The 24,941-nt window shown below is 45.9% G+C and overlaps 1 long non-coding RNA gene across 1 annotated transcript; it reads left to right on the forward strand.

Annotated features, from left to right (window-relative positions):
• The first annotated feature begins 9,736 nt into the window (after positions 1-9,736).
• LOC129012869 (uncharacterized) lies at positions 9,737-23,233 on the forward strand. The gene is made up of 5 exons (XR_008493729.2): positions 9,737-9,895; positions 11,040-11,244; positions 12,622-12,629; positions 14,610-14,694; positions 22,952-23,233. It is a non-coding gene; the product is annotated as an uncharacterized LOC129012869 (long non-coding RNA).
• The last annotated feature ends 1,708 nt before the right edge of the window (positions 23,234-24,941 follow it).

Here is a 24,941-nt window from a genome sequence, read left to right on the forward strand (position 1 = left end):
GCTAATAATATGAGCTGGAGCAAATAGTTCTTTATCATCTACTGAGACATACCATGATCTTGAGGTGGGAACCAAAACCATTTGACTGGTAAGGGCCTACTCAGAAGAACAAAGAGCAAGATGGGGGTGTTAGCATGGGTGTTCAGAGGGGAAATTTTGAGCTTTTACATAGGCAAGTGTAGGATAAGAGTATGGTAAGTGTTTAAACGAAGTCTTTTAACCAGTATAGCATCTTGCTAAAAATATAAAAGAAAGGTTCATCCACAAAATATTTGGGCAGTGACCTGAATAAGAATTAGCTTATTCTAAGAATAACCAACTTGAATTTTTAAAAGGTAATCTCTGACTATTCAGCCAAGGGTTGAGCATCTAATTATTAGTTTACATGTTTGTCTGTCACATTAGACAAAAGTTCAAGGGCAGGGACCATGTGTCTTCTTCTTTTTTTTGAGATGGGGTCTCACTATGTTGCACAGGCTGGTCTCGAACTCCTGAGCTCAAGCAATCCTCCTGCCTCAGCCTCCCAAGCAACTGAGATTACAGGCACATGCTATTAGGCCCAGTAAGACCGTGTGTCTTACTCACTTTTGCATCCTTGGTGATAGACATATAATAGTGTTCATAACCCACTGAGGTCTCAACAGTGAATAGCCAGGGGAAAGTTTACAACAGGCCCAGAGCAGTAGCTCATGTCTGTAATCCCAGCATTTTTGGAGGGCAAGGTGGAAGGATCACTTGAGCCCAGGGATTCAAGATCAGGCTAGGAAACATGGTGAAACCCCATCTCTACTAAAAATTAAAAAAAAATAGCTGGCCATGGTGGTACATGCCGGTAGTCCCAACTACTCAGGAAGCTGAGGTGGGAGGATTGCTTGAGCCTGGGATGTCGAGGCTACAGTGAGCTGTGATTGCACCACTGCACTCCAGCCTTGGTAACAGAGTGAGCCCCTGTGTCACAAAAAAGAAAAAGTTTCAGTAAAAATTAAGGACAAAGAAAATAAGTTGAATAGCTAGAGCCATTTCGGCTTCACCTACTCCTGCACAAAGCTTAAGACGAGAGCAGACCTGTGCCCTAAAGTTGCCCTAATGAAAACCTCTCCTTTCCTCAGCCTCCACTGCTCTCATTTTGCATTTCACCCATCTCATTATTGTCTAAGCATCCCAGTTTTTGCGTCATAAAGCAAAATCCCTAAGCGAGCTGTAATTCTGACATAGTTTGTTCACCGAGTCTCAACTGGGGAAAAAAACAACTATATGGTATATGAATCTTCCTCCAAGACACCCAAACAGCATCACCAGCAAGCCCGCATCACTCATTCGGGGGCCACTCAGGAAATATGGTCTTGTCAGCTTTAAAATCATGAGATCTCTAAGTTTGGAGAAGAGGCTTTATTTCTGGTACAGGTTTACAGCCTGCAGGGTGGCCGACCTGACAAGCTGGAAAGTAGCCTTTGGCAGAGACTGTTAGCAGGCACTTCAAGGGAGGAGAAGTTGGAACAGAAATTTATGCTGAAGGGTAAATTTGGCTAAGTATATATATTCAACAAGTAATAGGAGGAACTATAAATATTCATGAAGGGGGTCCTGATGCATGCATACTGAACAAACATGCATTTTACATGTGTCCCATGTTCATTTTGGGGTGGAGACTTACCATTTAAATGCACTGCAATTAAGCCCTATATGTCCAAAAGTTGAAGCAGGGACACGATGTCACTCAAGTGCACAGGCTTTGTAAATGCCAGAACCAGTCCATGGTGAGTGGGCACTTATCAGGAGAAAGTTACTGAAATCAGCCTCTTGTTCAATCAAAGCTGTAGTTTTGGCTTGTGGAACAGGTCGGTCCATTAGCATCTGGCAGTGGACAAGCTACATTTGTTTCAATATTGCTTATCCAGAGGCCAGTGCTTGATTACTAGAGAAGAAAACCCTTGTGGCAGTTGGGATATAGTTTATTCTTTAAATGTAGGGGTACATGACTTAATCTTGCCTGGCATGGCCTTAGGTCCTGTTTATAACGTGGTATCTATTTTTTTTTTTTTTTTTTTGAGATGGAGTCTCACTCTGTCACCCAGGCTAGAGTGCAGTGGCACAATCTTGGCTCACTGCAACCTCTGCCTCCTGGGTTCAAGCAATTCCCCTGCCTCAGCCTCCTGAGTAGCTGGAATTACAGGTGCATGCCACCACGCCTGGCTAATTTTGTATTTTTAGTAGAGATGGGGTTTCACCATGTTGGCCAGGCTGGTCTCAAACTCCTGACCTCAGGTGATCCACCCACCTCAGCCTCCCAAAGTGCTGGGCTTACAGACGTAAGCCACTGTACCTGGCCTATAACTTGATATCTTATTACCACAATGGATCTGTTCTATTAGTCTTATGGTCTCTCGTTTTTGTTTTGTTTTTTTTTTTTTTTTTGAGATGGAGTCTCACTCTGTTGCCCAGGCTGGAGGGCAGTGGTGCGATCTCAGCTCACTGCAAGCTCCGCCTCCCAGGTTCACGCCATTCTCCTGCCTCAGCCTCCCGAGTAGCTGGGACTGCAGGCGCCCACCACCATGCCTGGCTAATTCTTTTGTATTTTTTAGTGGAGACAGGGTTTCATCGTGTTAGCCAGGATGGTCTCGATCTCCTGACCTCGTGATCCGGCAGCCTTGGCCTCCCAAAGTGCTGGGATTACAGGCATGAGCCACAGCGCCCGGCCATGGTCTCTATTTTAACATTAGTACTGGTCAGTGTCTAAACTACAAAAGGGAGGGCATACAAGGAGACATGTCTGACCTCCCATCCCATCCTGGCTGGGAATTCAGTTTTTAAGGTTTCTCTACGGTTCCCTTGGCCAAGAGGGGATCTGTTCATATGGTTGAGGGGCTTAGGACTTTTTTTTTAGTTTTCAGTCTTAAGGGCCATGATGACCAGTTCAGGAGTATCAAAGGGAGAATTGGGGCATTCACATCATTGGCTTGAAGGAGCAACTCCCAAGCTAGTTTCAAGATGGCTGGCAGGCCCTGGGTTGTCACAAAAGAGGGATTCCCTTTGTCCAAAGCTAGAAGAGCTCAAATTCTCTACAGCTCCCCCCATCAGACAGATGCCCCAAAAGAGCTAGTGAAAGAATGACCTGGTGGCACCGAAAATACAGACAGGCTCCCTTCCCAAGAACTCTCCCGTTGCCTCTGTCATGCATGCAGCCCTGGGGCTAATCACGAAGTTTCTTTTGTTTTCTGAAAAGGCAATTCACAAGAAACATGAGAGTAAAGGCAACTAGGAACAAGGAAACGAAACTGCTGGTGTCGCCTTCCCGAGCTCCTCATTCTGTTGACTCACTCCTTGCCTCCGAGATGAGCATCTCCAGCTCTGGCTCGGAAGTGAGGCCTGTTGACGGAAGCGTGATGAGCTTTCCTAGCCCAGGCCTGCTAGTCTAGCTGGAAGGCATCCTCTCTGTCATCATGCCATTTTGGAAAAATGCAATTCACCTATCTCTCTTGATGTATAGGAGGCTCAATTTGAAAAAATGAGGACTCTGATGGAGCCAAAGTCCACAGATGTAAATATCTCTGATAACAAAACTTTTTTTTTTTGAGATGGAATCTCCCTCTATTGCCCAGGCTGGAGTGCAATGGCATGATCTTGGCTCCCTGCAACCTACTCTTCCCAGGTTCAAGTGATTCTCCTGCCTCAGCCTCCCAAGTAGCTGGGATTACAGGCATGTACCATCATGCCTGGCTAATTTTTGTATTTTTAGTAAAGATGAGGTTTTGCCATGTTGGCCAGGCTGGTCTTGAACTCCTGACCTCAGGTGATCTGCCTGCCTCGGCCTCCCAAAGTGCTGGGATTACAGGCATGAGCCACTGTGCCCGGCCATAGTTTTTGTATTTTTAGTAGAGACGGGGTTTCACCATGTTGGCCAGGCTGGTCTCGAACTCCTGCCCTCAGGTGATCCACCCACCTTGGCCTCCCAAAGTATTGGGATTTCAGGCGTGAGCCACCACACCTGGCCAACAAGATATTTTTCTTGCCCAAATTTCACAGACCTTTAGAGCTTGAAAGAAGCTCATCTAATTGGACCCCCTTTAAAGAGACTAAGGCCCATGGTGACAAGGCTGGGACACAAACCGATTTTTTGGGGACTTCAAGTTCAGTACTTCTTAATGGTTCTTGGTTCTTCCATGCCCTTTTAGGTTGGCAACTTGTTCCTCGGTTGGCAACTCAATCCTGGGACCCCTAAATAGGCACCCCAAGACTAAAAAGGGAAAGAAGATGTGACTTTCGGGGACCACCGTCAGGTCACTAAATTGAAAGAGAGCAGCAACCACCATCAAAATCCCTCATGCCTCATGCTTCCTGAGAGCTTCAGAGCTTCAGAGCTTCCTGACTCCAGTGGCCATGGCTGTGACCCCATGGAGTCCTCTAAACCTCAGGTCTCCATGGAAATGAGGGTGACCTCTGAGCGTGTTTGACAGACATGTTTTGGAAGGACTGGGTGGCAGGAAGAAGGATCGTGTACCAACTTACACCTTGGGGGCCTGGAATTGGAATTGATGTCACTGCTAGCAGGCCAAAGCAGTAGTTGAGCAAATTCTGTCAGTTCTAACTTCAAAATATATCTAGAATCTGATTACTTCTACCACTCCTACTACTACCCCACTCTAAGACATAACTCTAGCTCCCCTAGCATTACCCTCTAACTGTTCTTGACCCCTGCACTCTATTCCAGAGCGATCCTGTTAAACCTGATTCGGATCATGTCACTCCTCTGCTTAAAATCCTCCAATGGCTTCCCCCTCACTCACGGTAAAAGCTAAAGTACTTTACTATGAACTACAGGGTCCAACATCACTGGGTCCTAGAATACTCTGACCTGCTCTCTCCATCTGCTTCAGCGATAACTGGCCTCTCTGTGATTCCTTAATGGTGCCAAGTAGGCTCCCACCTCAGGGCCTTTGCACTGGCTGTTCCCATTATCTGAAATTATCTTTCCCCACCCTAACCCTCACCCCCCAGACAACATGACTAGCTCCATCACTTCTTTCAAGGTCTTTAATCAAAAGATACCTTGTTAGTAAGGCTCTCCCTGGCTACCCCATTTAAAATGTTAACATTCACTTACCTGGCTGACATGTCACATACCTCTTCCCACTTTATGCCTTCTCCTTAGCACTTGCCAGTAACATATATTTCACTTGTTTATCTTTATTTATTGTCTTTTTCTCCTACTAGAATGCAAATATGCTATATCTCCAGCAACTAGTAGGTTGGCACATAGTAGGTATTCAATTAATATCTGTTAAATGAAAGAATAAGTGAAGGGATGGTTTGGGTGCTTAAACCCATGACATGGTAGCACTGGCCTGTTCTCCAGCTGGGAATTAGGAGTCAGGCCTCCTGAAAGAACAACATTTGCGTGTCCACACCCCCGATGGTTTACAACCCTGTTTCCCCCAGTGGACAAATGAATGGAGATGCATTCCCCATAATCTCATCACTCCAGTCTGTGCCTTCTGCACTACCCTTCCCCTCCCAAGCCCACACTACCTCAGGGATCTTCCTACCAACTCCAGTGAGGTTTATCTTGAATAAAGAGCAATTGTTCAACTGGCAGCCCTTACTATGTATCAGCCACTATGCTAAGCATTTTACATAGAATATTTTATTCAATTCTCATGAGACATGTAATATTATCCCCATTTTTCACAAGAGAAAATTGAGGCTCAGAGACTGCATTGAACACCCAGTTGGGTGATTTTCTCTTCTCTGAGAACTTTTCACCTACCCACAAAGGTGGGCACTTGCTGGCCTGTAGGTACCCAGCAATACCACCCTCCACTCCTCAGGCCAGCCCTGACTGATTGGGCCAATGTAGAAACCTGATTCTAGTGGGGCCAGTCGGTTTCTTTTTCCCAGAAATGTGGATTTGGATACAGAGATATTTGTCCTCCCTGTTAGGCTGTTCATAAAGGTGGGACTGGAACATCAGTGTCTGGTCATGGGCACCCTGAGGCCAATCAAGAAAGAAGGCCAGGTGAAGTGGCTCACACCTGTAATCCCAGCACTTTGGGAGGCCAAGATGGGTGGATCACAAGGTCAGGAGATCAAGACCATCCTGCCCAACATGGTGAAACCCCGTCTCTACAAAAAATACAAAAAATTAGCCAGATGTGGTGGTGCACACCTGTAGTTCCAGCTACTCGGGAGGCTGAGGCAGGATAATTGCTTGAACCCAGGAGGCAGAGGCTCCAGTGAGCCAAGATTGCGCCACTGCACTCCAGCCTGGGCGACAGAACAAGACTCCGTCTCAAAAAAAAAAAAAAAAAAAAGATAAACCAAGTGTCTTTCAATTGTTTGTAACCAAAAGAGCCTGACTCAGAGAAGTTAAAAAACTTACCTAACACCACATAACTTAAGAAGGATGAAGCTGGCACTCTAACACCTGCAAATTCCTGTAACTGCCAAACCACTCAGACTTTGTCTTCTTCCTAGAGGTTGGCAGGGCAGAGGTGGAGCTTCCCCAGCAGATCACACTGTCTCATTCCCCCTCCTTTCACACCAGTACATTTTCCCAAGAAAAGCCAAGGTCAGAATCACCTCCAGGGCAGCCTCAAATGGGAAAAGAAGTTGACGACAGGAATGTATAGGAAGTAGAGAAGGGCAGCACCATTTTGGTGGGTAGGGATCAGGCAACGTGGGGTCAGTTTTCAGTTTATGTTTTTATTGAGTCTTGATTCTTTTGGGGAGCAGGTGGAGCCAGCCCCTTCTCTCCATGGAGACACAGCCAGGCAGATGGGTGAACAAGGCATACGCCAGGAAGAAGTGTGGGGACAGCTTAGCTTTTGGAGTGGGGACTTCGCCCATCAGGCTTCCAGGCCCAAATAAGTCCCCTCATCAAGGAAACTGTGTACCCCTTAGGCAGGCTTGCTCCAAAGATACAATCAAGCCAGGCGAAGACCAAGGAAAAGAGGGTCAAAGATCTCTCCAGGCAAATCCATTAGTGACAGCTGATCCCTTGGAGCCACTTGAAGTCTGCAGCTCCTAAAGCTCTGTTTATTAACTCTGTTTATTTCTCCAATTTGTCAAGTACTGTCTGCAAGCTCCAGCTTCCCTCATAAGTGCTCAGCTTCTATTCTGCCTCACAGCCTTCACCAATTTGATTAGCATACTCTGCAGTCCGTCTTTCAAGTCGTTAATGAAAATACTGATGAATACTGGGAGTTATTCAGGTCCCTGGGAGGCCTCTCCTCCACCCCATCATCTTTTTGCCTGGCGAGTAAACTGGAAGGAATGAATCCTCTTTTCAGATAGTCTTTGCCCAATGTTCAAGAGCTTTTGTATAATCTTTTCATTCATTCATTTATTCAATCACTCATTTATTCATTTGCTAGGGCTAGAGGCTTAGCACAATCCCTGGCACATGGAAAATGCTAAACAAATGCAAGCTCTTAGTGTTATGAGGTGCTGTGGAGAAACAGAGATGCACAGGATAGACCCCAGCCCTGAGCAATAAGAATGGGAATAAGAATTACAGCTGCAAATTTTGAAATACTTGCCAGATACTGGGCTACGTACTGTTCAGACAATATCCAGCCCAGGCCAGGTATCATCCACCCTACAGAGGCAGTTGTTGGTAATGACTAAAAGGGAGGATTCTGGCCAGGCACAGTGGCTCACGCCTGTAATTCCAGCACTTTGGGAGGCCGAGGTGGGCAGATCACTTGAGGTCAGGAGTTTGAGACCAGCCTGGCCAAATGGTGAAACCCCATCTCTACAAAAATTAGCCAGGCATGGTGGCGGGTGCCTGTAGTCCCAGCTACTCGGGAGGCTGAGGCAGGAGAATTGCTTGAACCCAGGAGGCAGAGGTTGCAGTGAGCCGAGGTAGTGCCACTGCACTCCAACCTGGGCAATAGAGTGAGACTCAGTTTTAAAAAAAATAAAATAAAAGTGAGGATTCTAAAGTCAAAATTCTTATTCTAGCTTTCCACTGACTGGCTTCTTTGCCTTAGATTCTCCCTCTGTACAGTAAGGGTATTATTAGTTATTTCATAGGGTTACTGTGAGGATTTAAATTATTAAATAATACAGAATTGATACTTGGAGCACTGCCCAGCATATAATATGCACTGAACAAATGCTGGCAATTATTATTATTATTTGATGTAATACAATTACCCTTTATGAGGTAAGTGTTATTATCAGTGTTTTACCAACAAGAAAGCTGGAGCTTAGGAAGCCTGAGTAATTTGCCTAAAGTCCTACAACCAAATAATGGAACTCGGGTCCAAACCCAAATCTGATTCCAAATTCCATTTGCTTTATTACTGTATTACCCTTTATGAGGTAAGTGTTATTATCAGTGTTTTACCAACAAGAAAGCTGGAGCTTAGGAAGCCTGAGTAATTTGCCTAAAGTCCTACAACCAAATAATGGAACTCGGGTCCAAACCCAAATCTGATTCCAAATTCCATTTGCTTTATTACTGTATGCTAGAAAGGAAGAAAACATGCATACATACATACATAATTATTTTTATAGGACAGAAAAGCAAATGAGACTGTAGAGCACAGAATATTTTCATGGCACATAGTAGATTCTCAATGAATCCAGCCAAATGATGATGATGATGATGATGTCAGTAATGATGATGACAAAATTCTAAAGTGCCATACTGAAGTTTTAAAAAATTGTTTTAAGATGTCACAGGACAGAGAGAGATCATTTATGAAGACAGGAATAGTTGGAGACTTTCATGGAAAAGGTGGCATTTGCAAAGGCCTTACAGGATGACCATGAGTTGGACACAAGGAGAGAAGAGAAAAAGGCACCCAGGTAGAGGAAACTGCAGGAGCAAAGGCTTAGAGACATGAACGCTTAGGGTGTGAAAAGAAAGAGCAAGAAGTTCCACTGGACAGTATGTGTTGTATGAAAGAAAATAGTTGGGACTGAGCTGGAAAGGAAGGAGACACACCCTTATTGACACATGAGGCCTTGCCCAAAAGACTGGTCAAAGCAGAGAGATTTCTCACACTTCAGAGTCTTCTGAAACTCACATTGGAGAAAGAGCCATATGAGGGATTTGAAGATGAGGAATGGGGTTTCTTCAATATTCAGGCAAGAGTAAGTACCACAATGCTTATGTAATAAAGCTTCAGTTTGAGGTGAGGGCTAGGCAGGGCTGACATTCAGCCAACACGTGTGTATCAATACAGGTTGTTGAAAATATTAAACTGCTTTTCTTCCAGGCTGGTGAATGGCACTACCCTGAACCACCCAAGGCCCCTTCCCCTGGACTGCAGGACCTCCTCGACATCCTTGCATAAAAGGATTAATTTCTGGCATTATTTTGATAATCACCCCTGGAGCTAGGGGACTTGGCTTGAGGATACTTTTGCATAGCATTTTACTTAACATTGAAAAACACAACAGTTTTATCAATAAACGGGTTGCAGACTATAAAAGCAAACAGACCAACCACTACACTCTGGCCTCAGATATTCCTCAAGCTAGATCCTTGTGGGGAACTAACTCGTTTCCTGCTGAGTCACTGCCGCTGCAGCCCTGCCCTTCCATGTGACTGTGTCATTTGGCATTATGGTTCCTCCTGAGCCCAAGGGAACTACAAAGGTCTGTATCAGGACATTGGGCATTGCCACTGTGCTAGGTGCACACATCTGACTGATCGTCTTGTGGGCTCCCGCTTTTCCTGTTGCTCCAGGCATCAGATATATCCCTGGGATCCCTCCATTAGCTTGGCAATGCTATGGAAGTTGCCAGAAAAAGAATTCTAAGGAATTGGTTCTTGGCAAATCCTAAGGAATTTGTCTCAGGCATTTGTCTTCCTAATGAACTGGTGGGGAAGTAGCTGTGTTGGTACATCATCTCCAAGGCAGGATCCTGCCCTCTGAAGCTTGAGGTGAGACCGGGGACATGGGGGTGGTGGGGAAGCTTGGGACCTGCTCTTCCCTCTGCTATGAATTTTCTCTTTCTGCCCAAAGCAATGGCCTCTCTTAGCCCTGCATTTCAATTTGATTGCTCTCAGTCCCCATGGTCACCTTCCCCCACCCACAGCTCTTCACAAAAGAGAGCCAAGAACAGGGAGGAAGGGATCCTGAGGCAGAGTCCCTTTGACCCCAATTGAGGCTGGGGTCTCCGGGTAAATCTGCACCCTGTGCAACTCCTAGGACTGCAGATGTGAGTGATGCCCTGGGATGAACGGTGCTCCCAAAGCCTTGAGCGGGGGAACCCTGTGTGCCATCTGCCACTCCTCCCTTGGGAAGATAGCCTCACCACTGAGCCAGGGAGCACCAGGAGGAGGTCCTGGATCTCTAACATCTGTCATCCTGCTGGGTAGTGATACCGTGTCTTTCATAAAAGTCAGAACTAGCCTGGGCAACATGGAGAAACCCCATCTCTACAAAAAAAAAAAAAAAAAAAGCTGGGCATGGCGGTCGTGTGCCTATTAGTGCCAACTACTTAGGAGGCTGAGGTGTGAGGATCGTTTGAGCCAGGAGGCAGAGACTGCAGTGAGCTATGATCACACCACTGCACTCCAGTCTAGGAGACAGAATGAATCCCTGTCAAAAAAATAAAAATTAAAAAAAAAAAAGCTTTCCATCCCTCCCTTTTAGAGAAAGCAAAGAAGACACATAGAAGACTGTAATTCACATACCTTCAGGTGTGGCCGTGGTCACAGGCTTTGCCCAGGGACCTTTCCTGGGAGGGGAAAGAAAAGCCTATGAATTGCATTGAGGACCTGAACAAGGGCACAGGATATGGAGGGAGGTAACAACGAAATGGTTTTTATTGGCAATCAGTGCTCCACACACTGCAGTTCCTCCTACCAGTCTGCTAGCAGGTTCCTAGGGAAGCAACACGTCTTCTATTTGGCCATGCACACACCCCCACACCCCTCCTACAGCAGCGTGCACTTTCTGTTCTCCTGCATGGCTGGCTTGATGCTCACCCTGCAGCCCAGTGACAGGAGGAATGACATCACCCCTGCCTGTGCAGAACCTACTTTCCATTCCCTATCTCATCTGTGCTCTTCTTCTCCACAGTGGCTCCCAAAGTCTCAAGCCCACTGTGCTGATTTGAACATTTGGCTCAGCCTTTTCTGGTCAGCACCAACGTTTACCTGGCCATGCTGACGGCAGCAGGCATGGATCTGGCCATTCCCACAGCCTGGTCACCCCATGGTGGCCCTTGATTGAGTTTGCCATGGCACGGAGGGGGCCTCTCCTACTCACTGATCTCCTTATTGAGGTACAGCACATTCATTTATATACATATGGTAGTAATACCTAATTTTTATAAAACTCCTCAAGTGCCAGGCACTGTCCAAAGTATTTACATACATTACTCATTGAATCCTCACAATCACATGATATATACTGTTAGCCCCAATTTACAGATTGTGGATACTTGCCCGTGGAGACTTTTGTTAACATATTCAAAGTTGCATGTAAGGAACAGGGCCCAGATTTCAACCCAAGCTACTAAGTTCCCAAGTGCATGTGTGTTCCAAAACATCATGCCATGAGGCTGCTGAAGATACACATGACTGGTATCCAAATCCTTCCTAGGAATAGGTGGTGATGCTATGGGTGGAGAAGCATGGAGACAGCAGATCCTGGAAAGAGGGTGAGCAAAGGGCACAGAAAGGGGACGCTGGGAGCCAGAAGCCAAAGGGGAACTTGGACTTCCCTCTGTTCTCCAAGGCCTGGCTCTCTTTGAAGATAGTGTGGGATGAGAGAGAGAACAGAATACTAAAGAACAGAATGAGAGCAGGTGAGCAGTGGGCCCAGAGGAGAGGAATGCACACAGGCTGAAGGGTGAGAAGAGATGAAATGGACATAGTACGTCTCACAACAATGGGAGGAGCTGGGAACCCAGCATTAGCTGGAAGGTGCTCACCTTCCCTCTTGATGGTTGACTCTGCTGACACAGACTTTAGCTGTCAGCCCTGAAAGCAATCAGGCTGTCACAGACTTTAGCTGTCAGCCTGAAAGCAATCAGCTCATCATTGCAGCCTCTTTATTGTCTAAATCTTTCTGAAGGCATGAGATGCCACTGGCCTTTCAACAGGGCTACCCAGGACCTGGGGAAGAGAAGGGCAGGGAAGCAGACATAGAGGCCAAACACAAGTGCTTCTGCCAGCAGGGCTCAGAGCACATCTGGCAACCCCAGCTCCCAGCCCTGAAGCAGGCACCAGGCTACAAGGACAGACAGACCAGGGACAAGGAAAAGGAAGGGCCAGCCCCAAAGCCTTTGGGATGCCTTGTCAACAGGCCAGTGTCCTTTGGAAAACACTCCAAAGGAAACAACAAAAGTGAGACAAAGGATTTCCTTCCTTTTCCCTCATGTCAGAAATTCCCTGAGGTTCTTTCCTGGACCACTTGTCTGTCTCTATAACAATCCTACATACTGGTCAAAGTTTTTAAGGCCAAAAGTTTTAAAGGAAATGGAAAGAGAAGATTGAAAAGATGTGTCAGAGTCTGTTGCTGTCACTGTGGGAGCTCACTCTTTCTTGTCACAGTGAACAAAGCTGAGGAAACCAAGATTTTTCCATGTTGCATTTGCTGGGGGTGGGACCCACGGTCTAGAACTAGGGGTCAGCGGAAAACAGAGCATGCCCATTAGAGAAAGAGGTTAGCGAGAAGGAAGATAGAAGCAGATGCCAATGGGGCAGGGGGCTGTAGGGAAAAGAGGGGGAAGAGGGAGGGATGGGGGGAAAAGGAGGAAGAAGTGGAGGAGGAGGGAATGAAGAGGAGGAGAAGGAGAAACAAGAGGAAGAAGGGAAAGGAGGAAGAGGAGGAGGGGTAAGAAGAAAGAGGAGGAAGAGGAGGAGGAGGAAGGGGAGGAGGAGGAAGGGGAGGAAGAGGGGATGCACATGGAGAAGAGAAATCACCACTGCCTTGTCTGCCTTCACTTCTCCCTGCCTCTCGCATCCTCTACCTGCTCTCAGTCAAGTTCTTGCCACTGGCACTTAACTTGTCTTCCCTTTATGGACCTCAGCCATCTACCCCTCCAGGTCCTTCCTGCCTCTCACCTGGACCAGTCTGTGGCTTCCAATAATAGTCTTCTTAGCTTCAGTTTCTCCCATCTCCAGCTCATCCTTCTCACCACTCCAGGTTTAGCTTCCTAAAATATTATTTTCATGACATTATTCTATATCATTTTTCATAACTCCCTCTTTAACTTCCATTTCCCAATTTGGTGTAATGGAAGGAGCCTGAGCTTTTCATAGACGGGTCCTCAAGGGTTCTCAGCCTCGGCACAGTTGATATTTGGGGCCAGATAATTCCTCACTGTGAGGCCTGTCCTGTGCATATTTAGATGTTCAGCAGCATTCCTGCCACCCTTGAGTACATCCCTCCCCACTCCTACTTGTGACAACCAAAAATTTCTCAACAGTGCCACATGTCTCCTGGGGGACAAAATTGCCTCTGGTTAAGAACCACTGACCTAGATTCAACCCCGACTCTGTCACCTACTGACAGAGCTCCTTTGGGTAAATGACATAACTTCTCTGAAGCCTAGTTTCCTCAACATTAACATAGGGCTAATAATGCCTACCTTACAGAGCCATTGTGAGAATTAGATAAAATAATTCTAATATGTAACACAGACCTAACACAATACCTAGCACATGATAGTAGCACAATGGGATGGGGCCCATTGTGTACAGTACAAACCGGAGATTCTACCATGGTGTAGCCCCATCCTAGATATATTAGAATAGCCATTTACTTCTTATTACAAGGAACAAAATAATAGTGGATTAAACAAGTAATAGTCCACATAAAACCAGTCCGGGCTGACAGAGTGCCCACGTGGTGTCTGGTGTACAGGCTCTTTCTAGCTTCATGTTCAGCCATCCTCAACACAAGGTTTCCATCCTATGGTCTAAGATGGCTGTTCCAGCTCCCACCACCACATGTCTGCCCTTCCAGGCAGCAAGAAAGAAAGAAGGGTGAAAGGGGAGAATATGCCTCTTTCCTCATGTGGGTACCATGGCGGTGCTGTACACATCACTTCCACTCACATTCTATTGGCCAGAGCCTAGTCACATGCTCACAACCCAACTACAAAGGACACTGGGAAATATGTGTGTATATATATATCTCCATAGCTTCCACCCAGACCTCTTCTAAACAGCTTGTCCAAAACACTAACAGAGCCAGCCATGGTGGTGTGCACCTGTAATCCTAGCTTCTCAGGAGGCTGAGCAGGCAGGATTGTTTGAGGTTAGGAGGTCAATGTTGCAGTGCACTGTGATCATGCCTGTGAATAGCCACTGGACTCCAGACTAGGCAACATAGTGAGACCCCATCTCAAAAAAAAAAAAGCACTAACAGGTCTATTTGGTTATCTTCCTAGTACCATCACTTCAATATGCTCTAACTATATATATATATATATATATATATATTTTTTTTTTTTTTTTTTTTTTTTTTTTTTAATTTAAGAAACAGAGTCTTGATCTGTCACCCAGGCTGGAGTGCAGTGGTACCATCCTCCCACCTCAAGTGATCCTCCTACTTCAGCCTCCCAAGCAACTGGAACTACAGGCATGCACCACCACGCCTGGCTAATTTTTTCTTCTCTTTTTTCTTTTGTAGACAGAGTCTTGCTGTGTTGCCCAGGCTGGTCTCAAACTCCTGGGCTCAAGAAATCCTCCCACCTCAGCCTCCCAAAGTGTTGGGATTACAGGTGTGAGCCATTGTACCTGGCCCAGAAATATCTTTAGTTATGTGGCAAACTGCCCAGCTGAACCTTCTGTTATCACAGATCAGAGAACAAATATTGGGAAATGTTAGTTACTGAATGTTTGTATCCCCACTAAAATTCATATGTTGCTGGCATTTGGAGATAGGACCTTTGGGAATTAATTATTGTCAGATGCGGTCATGAGGGTGAAACCCTTCTCTGATAGAATTAGTGTCCTTATAAGAAGAGACATCTGCTGGACGCAGTGGCTCGTGCCTGCAATCCCAGCACTTTGGGAGGCTGAGGCGGGCAGATTGCTTGAACTCATGAGTTCCAGACCAGCCTGGGCAACATGGCAAAACCCCATCTCTACAAAAAATACAAAAATTTGTCAGGCATGGTGTCGCATGCATGTAGTCCCAGCTACTCAGGAGGCTGAGGTGGGAGGATCGTTTGAGCCCAGGAGGCAGAGGTTGCGATAAGCTGAGATTGCACCACTGCACTCCAGCCTGGGCGATAGAGCCAGACCTTGTCTTAAAAAATAAAAATAAAGAAAGAAGAGACATCACTCACTCTCCATCCACTACGTGAGGACACAGAGAGAAGAGAAGGCAGTTGTCTACAAGCCAAGAAGAGAGCCTTCATCAGAAATGGACCCTGCTACTCCTTGATCTGGGACTTCCAGTCTCCAGAACTGAGAAAAAAATACACTTCTGGTGTTTAAGCCACCCAGTTTGTGGTATTGTGTTATGGCAGCCCAAGCAGATAGATAAAGATTCTACCTCCAAACAGTCACATTCTGCGGTACAGGAGGTTCTGACTTCAACCTATAAATTTGTAGGGGGGACACAATTTAGCCCATAATAAGCATACTGTAGATGCCCAGGAAATACTTCTTATCTATCTGATTAAAAGACTCAGAAAGAAAAAGGCTAATCATACTGTTAACTGACTCCTGTGCACAGGGCCACTCAGCAATGTTTTGACATGTTACTCCTCCTCTTGCTTCCCCTTAGAACTCAATATTCTCTTTGGCTGTTATGACTCCACTCTCTCTAAGTTCTTTTCCTTCTTCTCAGGCCACTCCTTCATCCCCTGAGTTCTTCTACCTCTGGCCATCCTTTAAAAGTCAGCATTCTATAGTCTTTTTTTCTCCTCACTCTAAGCTCTTTCCACGTTGATCTCATGGACTCCATTGCTGCAATCATCGTTTGCATCTGATGGTTCTCAAATCCATAGCTTCCACTCAGACCTCTTCTAAACAGCTTGTCCAAAGCACTAACAGAGCCAGCCATGGTGGTGTGCACCTGTAATCCTAGCTTCTCAGGAGGCTGAGCAGGGAGGATTGTTTGAGGTTAGGAGGTCAAGGTTGCAGTGCACTATGATCATGCCTGTGAATAGTCACTGGTCTCCAGACTGGGCAACATAGTGAGACCCCATCTCAAAAAAAAAAGCACTAAGAGGTCTATTTGGTTATCCTCCTAGTATCATCACTTCAATATGCTTCAAACTGGATAATTTATCAATCCCCTACATCTTCTCCACCATGATTCACTCTCCTCCTCAATACACACACACACACACATACACACACACACATTGTTCCTTCTCTTAAGCTTATCTCAGTGAACCATATCACCATCTCCCCAGAACTAAAGTCTTCCTAAATTCCTATATTCAAACCCCAAATCCCATCCAGTTTGACTTCTTAATACCTCTTTCCATCCCCTCTTCTACCAGTTTACTTTGGGCTGCTGTCATCTCTCATTTAGATTACAAAAACAATATTCTTTCTAATCCACCTGCCTTTAACCCACTCTTTTCCCCTCAATCAAAGTGATTTTCTAAAACATAAACACAATGCTACCACTCCTCTGATGAAAACCTTTTAAAAACTTACCATTGGCCTTAGACACATTTTCAAAGTCCTTAGTTGGGCAAAATAATTCTTCATCCCTGGGTCCTTCTTCTCTACTCCACTTCATCTCCCGCCCACCCCCCACACACCCTACACTCTTTATTCTTCACTTACAATTTCCCAAAGAGTTCTATACTCTCTTTCAATCTCCAGCTTTTACACGTTTTTCACCATGTTTGGACTCCTCCCAGCTAATTTCTGTTGATATTGCAAATCTCAGTTTAGACATTACCTCCTTGAAGAAGCCTAATCAGCCTTTGAGAACCAATTCCTCTGGATCTTCTTCCCTGGACCCAACTGTCTCCCTCACCTTCAGGCACATTAACCCCTTCCTGACAGCTCATTTCCTAACACCTGCGCTCCTCTTATACTTTGTTCATATATTTATTAAGGCCTTTATTCAGCTTTGCACTGCTGCTCCCCCACTGTATTTAGGCTCCTTGGGGACAGAAACTGTCTGGTTTCTGTGCTAGAAATCATCTGTTTTTTCTTCCATATCCCCTCCCTGCCCTTCTCTGCCGTCCTGCGAGCCCCAGGAGGCTGACCTGTAGTAAATACATAAATGGAATTCAGCCACTGCAGAGAAGAGGGTGAAGTCAAGGTCAAGGTCATCATTTCACCAGCTAGATGAGCCCTTCAACTAAAGCACAGCTTCTGCCCGGTGGCCCTCTCCACCTGACTCATTGCTTCTGGATTCTGGGAATTGTCTCTCCCTTTATCCCTTCAGCCTAGGCTTGATAATATCTTCCTGATGTTACTGGCTCCAGGAGATGGCACTACCCCTTGTTTTCCTGCACTCTGCCCTCCCCTTTGAAAATAGTCTCTTCATTAAATTCTCCTCAAATTACCAATTACCCAATTTAAGTTTGCCAGGACCCAATTAATTTCCTCTTTTAGTTCCTGGCAAAGATTCTAGCACATAAATGTTGAATGAATGGATGAATGAATAAATGAATTGAGGAAAACAACTCAAGCCATTGCCTAGCTTGGCTTATTCATCCTCCATTTCACAAGGAGGAAAAAAATGATTTCTCAATTTAGAACCTGAAATTCGGTCTGGCATGGTGGCTCATACCTGTAGTCCCACCACTTTGGGAGGCCGAGGTGCGCACCTCAGTTGAGCCCAGAAGTTTGAGACCAGCCTGGGCAACATGTCGAAACCCCTTCTCTACAAAAAAATACCAAAATTAGCCGGGAGTGGTGGCATGTGCCTGTAGTCCCAGCTACTCAGGAGGCTGAAGTGGGGAGATCAATTGAGCCTGGGAGGTCAAGGCTTCAGTGAGTTGTGATTATGCCACTGCACTCCAGCCCGGGTGATAGAGTAAGACCCTGTCTCAAACAAACAACAACAAAAGAACTTGAAATTCAAGTGAGACAGTTTTAGGGTCAGCAAAGAAGGGGATCCTTGGGACGCTTTTGGCAGAAAGCAGGTCTGGGGAATGGGAAAGAGGCTGTTGGGCAGATGTCCTTTGCTATAGCAGTCTCTGAGGTTTGCAGGGTGCTGGGCTCCCCAGAAAGAACTGTATTTCCTGCAATGACTCTGTGCCATGTTGGGTGGGAATGACTCTCATACCTTCCTTTTCTTTCTCTTGGGCTTTCCCCTAGAGAAGGGATTAGAAAATCACTAGATGGTTACTTCCTCCAACCTCCCACTCAAATCCAGCAACCTGAAATTCAAGCTCAAGAGTTGTGGGAGGGAAAGCCCAGCAATCATCAAAGCAGGAGACTCTACATTCATGAGCAGATCTGGGTCAAGGCCACAGCTGGGGGGCAGGATCCTCTGAGATGAGTCACACACCACATACCCCTGTGGAGTCCTCCAATAGTCCCACCACTGTTCAAGCTGGGAGGGACCTCAGTGCTCATTATACCATCAGAACCTGGCCCACGGAGGGGAAGCAATTGCCCAAGATCACACAGTAATTTGGGGGCAAAGGAGGTGTCAGAACTTAGGTCACCCAGTTAATAAACTTGCCATCTCATTGCCACACCACACTGCCTCCTGAGACCAGGGGATGCTTCCAAGATGTCAGGTTTCAGTAGAAGGAACAGGCTCCCAAAAGAAGAGGCCAGACAGACAGTGCAGGTCTGCTGCGCTATGTGCTTTGGAGAAGAGAATTCGCACTAGTCAAGCTATGGTTACACACAAGGCCCTGGCCGTATGTTGTTGGGGTCAATAGTACTGGTTCTGCAACACACACTGGGGCCTTTTGGGCGCAGTGGGGTAAGGAGACGATCAGAATAAATAGCTAATGCATGAGGGGCTTAGTACCTAGGTGATGGGTTGATAGATGCAGCAAACCACCATGGCACACGTTTACCTATGTAACAAACCTGCACATCTCGCACATGTACCCCAAAACTTAAAATAATAAAGAAAAGAAAAAAAAATAGTACTGGTTCTGAGCTCAAACAAATATGGGTCTGAATTTTGCGTGACCTTGAATAGGTGACCCAACTTTTCTAAGCGTCAGTTTCCTCACCCGTAAAATGAAGGTTAAAAGAATACTTGCCTCATAGGATTTTTGTGGGGACTAAATAAGGTGATTTATGCAAAGCACTTAGCAAATTTAAAAGCTGGCACTGAATAAGCACTCAATATATGTTGGCAATTATTTTTCCCTATAGCAATTACGTTGTATTTAATTCTCATGCCATCCTTTCAAGAGAGAGACAGGACATGAGCTTGGTAAGTTACTTGCTCAAATTTATGTATTCATTTATATTTGTTAAGCTCCTACCAAGGGGCTGGATTCCGTTCTGGACTCTGGGGATATGTCAATGAATAAAGGCAACAAAAATCCCTGCCCTCATGGAACTTTCGTTGTAGTTGGGACAGACAGACAATCAACAAAAAGTACAAGTGAATTATATGAAATGCCAGAGGGAGACAAGTGTTTTTGAGAGACATAAAACAATGGAGATGATGGAGAGAGGGAGGGGAGGGTTGCAGTTTTAGCGAGAGTGGTCATGGAAAGCCTCCACGTGATGGTGATAAAGAAGCTAAAAAGAAATTATTTAGGCAGTTGGTGAGGGTAAGAGAGTCCTCAGTCAGGCTTCCCTTTTAACAAAAAGCAGCCCCCAAATCATTTCTTTTCTAACAAACAGCCACCTGTAAAATCGATCTGCGGACATAAATAAGCAAGCTGGAAGCTTGCATAGGTAAATGCTGGCAGCTGTGCCTATAGGCAAAGGCTACCGGAGGGCCAGGTGTGTTCAACATGGAGGTTCCCTCTTCCCTTTTCTTTGTCACTACATGTGAAGTAGAAAGGCAGGCAACCCATGCCAGCCAGGTAGAGACTCCATCTGTATAATAAAAGATTAGGGTGGAATGGCCAGCTTCTTTGTGCGCTATGCGAATAGTGCACCTGGTCCTACCAATCTTGCAGGCCCTATGTAAATCAGACACCACCTCCTCAAGCTCGCCTATAAAACTCCGTGCATTTCACCACAGAACCAGAAAACCCACTCAGGAGTCCTTCTTTCTCTCTCTGCAGGAGAGAGAACTATTCTCTTTTCTTTCTTTCACCTATTAAACATCTGCTCTTAAACTCACTTCTTGTGCATCTGCGTCCTTGATTTCCCTGGTGTGAGACAACAAAGCTCACGTATTACCCCAGACAAATGACGCCGCTACAATGGCATTGAGCAAGGGTCTGAAGAAGGGAAGGGGGTAGGCTTGTGGCTCTCACAAGGAAGAGCATTCCAGAGAAAAGGAAGCATGCATGCAAATGCCCCAAGGCAAGCACCAAATATTGAAAGGAGAGCCTGGAGGCGAGTGCTCTGAAACAGAAGTGCAGGGAGGAGCCATGGGAGCTGAAGTTAGAATAACACCCTTAATTATGGTGCTGGGAGCTGAGATTCAAACTCAGAACTGGTTCCCAAGTCCTTGCTCAGCCCCATTGCAGGCTCCCTAGATGACAGGCTGGCGTGATTGAGTTGATTCTGTTCTTTCTAGAGACGGTTTTGTGTGGTCCAACACTGGATACCAGGTAGTGGGGGTGAAGAATTCCATTTCCAAATAAGTGTAATGTCTCTATCTTCAGAACCAAAAATCAGAATATAAATTTCAATAAGTACATGAACTTACAAGCAGGTAGAACAGAACCTTTGAAAGTAGGGCATCCAAGATATCCAGGACCTCGAATGAGCACAAAAGCTTTTCCATCCCAAAGATCCTCAGGCACTTTACCTTTATCCACTTCTAACAAGAAGCACCTCCTTCATTGGCCTGGGGAGGAGCAAGCTGGGATTCTTTAAAGTCCTCTACCTGCCAGGGCAGCAGCGAAGTCCAAGAGGGCAGAATGCAGGGGTGGGGGTTAGGTGGCCAGGGGTCCCAGAGACCCAGTCCTGACTCCGGGACACTCTCGGAACCCTCTGTGTGCCTTACTTTCCCTCCTCCAGCAAGAGGCCCTCCATCTGCCTACCCACCTCCCAGGATATTCCTAGGAAGGATCAAAGAGGACCTCTTGAAAGGGCTGGCTCCCACTCCAGATAATTGCTAGGTAAACGCACCGTGTGTTTAGGATATAATGGGCCAGTGCAGACAGAGCTGAACAGAGGAAATTGCTCACTTCAGGGAGGGGCAGGAACTCTTCCAGGCCATTACGGTCCACTAAGTAAGCTGCCTTTGCCAGGTGAAATGGCTCCCTGATGACTTGAAGAGTGAACTGTCTCCTACCATTTCACACTGCATTTTGGTTACCGAGCTATGATGCTCCCTTTCTCTCTCCGTGAAACCTCTGCAGCAGGGTCACCATCACACTTCCGGCAGAAAGACTGGGAAAACAAGCCACTGATTTCAAAGAGGGTGCAAATTTATGTGGAAGGAGGTAGGGGAGGGAGGGTGAGAGAGAGACTGCTCTGGAGCTCAGTGAGGGACCTTGGGGTTACACAAGAAGGGACTCTGCACTGGGTTCCAAGCCTGATTCTTTTCTTTTCTTTTCTTTTCTCTTTTATTTTTCTCTCTTTCTTTCTCTCTTTCCTTCCTTTCTTCTTTCTCTCTTTCCTTTCTTCCTTCCTTCCTTTCTTTCTTTCTCTCTCTCTCTCTCTCTCCCTCCCTCCCTCCCTCCCTCCCTCTCTCTCTCTCTCTCTCTCTCTTTCTCTCTTTCTTTCTTTCGACAGAGTTTTGCTCTTGTCACCCAGGCTGGAGTGCAGTGGTACGATGGCGTGATCTTGGCTCACTGCAACCTCCGCCTCATGGATTCAAGTGATTCTCCTGCCTCAGCCTCCCGAGTAGCTGGGATTACAGGCGCCCGCCACCATGCCTGGCTAATTTTGTATTTTTAGTGGAGATGGGGTTTCACTATGTTGGCCAGGCTAGTCTCGAACTCCTGACCTCAGGTGATCCACCCGCCTTGGCTTCCCAACATGCTGTGATTACAAGTGTGAGCCACTGCACCTGGCCCCTGTTTATTTCTTGATGCCATGCATCAGCTGAGTGGCTTTGAGGAAGTCAGTTCATGACTCCGGCCCTCAGATTTCTCATATAGAAAATGAGAAGATAATTGCTCAGTTCACACCCAGCTCTAAAATCCTGTGATTTTAGGCAGAAGAAGAGATCGCATGGAGCATTTTAGTGACTGGAATGGCTCATGACTGGGCTGAGATCATCGACCTTTGTTTCAGATCCAGAAACCTCTTCACCTGAACCTCATTGCCACAAGCCAGACCGAGACCTAGACAGGGATTTTCACACCAACAACGAAAAACACACTTAAGGAGCCTGATTATTTTTACCTGGAGCTTGGAGGCCCAGAGGGAAAACATACAAATAGGGCTGGGGACATACACACACTCAGCTTCTGAATTTTAATATCAGAAGATCATTACCATAAGCTGCATCAACAACTTGGGTTCCCAACTGGTGCCAACTAAGCCTTCTCGCTTAATTACATGCTTAGAGCACTACAATTTAAAATCCTGGCAACCATGTTCTATGCAATTAAAAAAACAAACTCACAAACAGGCCTTACTTGTGCCTCTAATATGTTGTTAAGAGTTTGTCCCTGCTGCTCACCCACTTTCCTGGGAACACTGCTTTTCACCAAAGAGCCTCAGTCCCCACATCCCAAATGCCTGTCAGTTACCCTCCAGCTTCTGTCAAGAGGCCCATGGCCAAGTGTCATGCAAACCAACAGCTTTGCTTATTCCCACTCTGAGCTTCCAGATAACTATGCCTCCATTAATCCCTACTGAGGAACACAAGATTCCTCAACTGCATTGGGGATGCTGAGTGGATTTTGCCTCATCAGTGGCTTTGAAAGTTGGAAGTGAAGTATCAGGATCTAGCCATGATTGGCATTCATTCATTCATCAGTGCTGCTTTCTCTACCTTTCCAGGTTTATGAGCAGAAACCATTGCTTAAGAGATACTCACCATCAAGCAGAATCATGGGGGACAGAGCACCATGAACTCAGGGAGCAAAGAGAACACTGTGGGGGTATTCTTGGGGATGGAATCTCCACATCAAATCCATCGGCAAGACCTGGATGTTCTTGGAAATGTGAAACACTGAAAATGTTGAACATTAATCTTCTCCTCATCTCCAGTATCAACACCCAGCTGAGGCCACCATCATTTCTTGGCACAATTGCAACAGCCACCTATGACTGCTGTGACTTTCTCTACAACTCCAGTTAATCCATCCTCCACTCCACAGCCTGAATGATCTCTTCAAAATTCACAGTAGGTAACGACACCCCAGTGGAAAATGTTGATTGCCTTCTACTTAGAATAAACCCCAAATTCTTCACTGTGGCCTGTAAAACCCTCAGTGCAATCCTCTCTGGATGGGCTCATCATTTTTAAGTCTCAGGTTAAATTAGCGGTTCTCAAAAGGGAGCAATTTTGCCCTTTAAGAGACATTTGGCAATGTTGGGAGATATTTTTGGTTGTCATAAGTGGAAGTCAGGGGGTGCCACTGGCATCCAGCGGTCAGAGGCCAGGGATGCTGTTGAACATTCTGCAACGCAGAGAATAGTCCCCTATAGCAAAGAATTTTCTGACCCAAAATATCAGTAGTGCCAAAGTTGAGAAATTCTGACTTAAAATCACTTTCCTGTAGTGACTTTATCTGACCATCTTTATCTCAAATTGGTTCCCATCCCGTATGCTCTTCATAACTCTAACCACAATTTGCAATTCCCTTCTTATTGTCATTTACATACATGTAAGCTCCACATACCAGGCTAGAGACAAAGTATGTCTTGTCCAACTTTGTTGTCTCAACACGTACCACTTAGCAGATGCTCAATAAATATTTGTAGGAAGAAGAAGGGCAGGAAGGGAGAAGGGCAAGAAGAAAGGGCAGTCAAGGTGAAGCAGCACCCCTGCCCTTCTGAGCCCCTTTCAGTATCATGCTGACTCTCATCTTCGTGTGGAAAACCTGCCATTCGACTTGGCCAGTTGCACTGATTATGTTTTACTGGAGAATGAGCCGAGTAGACTAGGAAAACACTTTAAAACTCAATTGTGGGGCAGGGTGGGGGGGTGGGGGCATTGGCATGAAAATGTTTAGATTTCTTCAGTATTGACTTTGTTTTGCCAAACAAGTCCTCTTGAGGGTAGGGACCATGTCTATTTCAGTCTCCGCTGTAGCTCCAGCACCTTGAATAGTGCATAGTACAGAGATAGTGGGTTGCCCAAGTGTTTGTGAATGTGTGAGTACCCCCCCACCAGCCTGCAGGGGAGGGAGGGTTGATACCCCACTGCACCCACTTCTTCAGCAGCTCATGAACCCACTTATGAAGCCAGCCTTCAGATCAGACTCTTGCTTTTCTTCTTATTAGTGGCCCTTAAAAGAGCATTGCCAATAAAAACTTCAGCTCTGGAAAAGAATTCTAGCCTTTGTCAGCTATTTCCGACAGCCCTTGAAAGAAAAATAAATTTGGCTCCAAGTTTTCCCATGCCTGTTTATAGTTCCTCACACAAAGCTCTGCCGTTTATACAATTTTGTCACCCAGAGACCCAGCTAACTCTATCTCAGAGGCAGCCTCTCCCATCCCCACCTCAGCAGCCTCCACTCCAACTTCCTCCTCCCTACTTAGGGCTTCCAAGGACCCATGAGGATAAGCTGCAGGCTGTGAGGTTTCTATAGTACACTCCTTCCTGGAATGATTCTGCCTAAATTCCACCTTTAAGCCTCAGAGATTCATGTTATCTTATTAGCAACACAAAATGGAAAAGACTGAACCTTTTCAGTTTAATCTGCTGAGTTCCTGAGGCTGCAGGGAACTCCTCCAAGGAATGTGCTTAGCTTTTGTTAGAGGAAATTAAAAAAAAAAAAAAAAAAAAAAGCCCAACATATTATTTGGCATAAATCTACTCATC

Source organism: Pongo pygmaeus, chromosome 15 (genome assembly GCF_028885625.2).
Source record: "Pongo pygmaeus isolate AG05252 chromosome 15, NHGRI_mPonPyg2-v2.0_pri, whole genome shotgun sequence".
Taxonomy (NCBI): domain Eukaryota; kingdom Metazoa; phylum Chordata; class Mammalia; order Primates; family Hominidae; genus Pongo; species Pongo pygmaeus.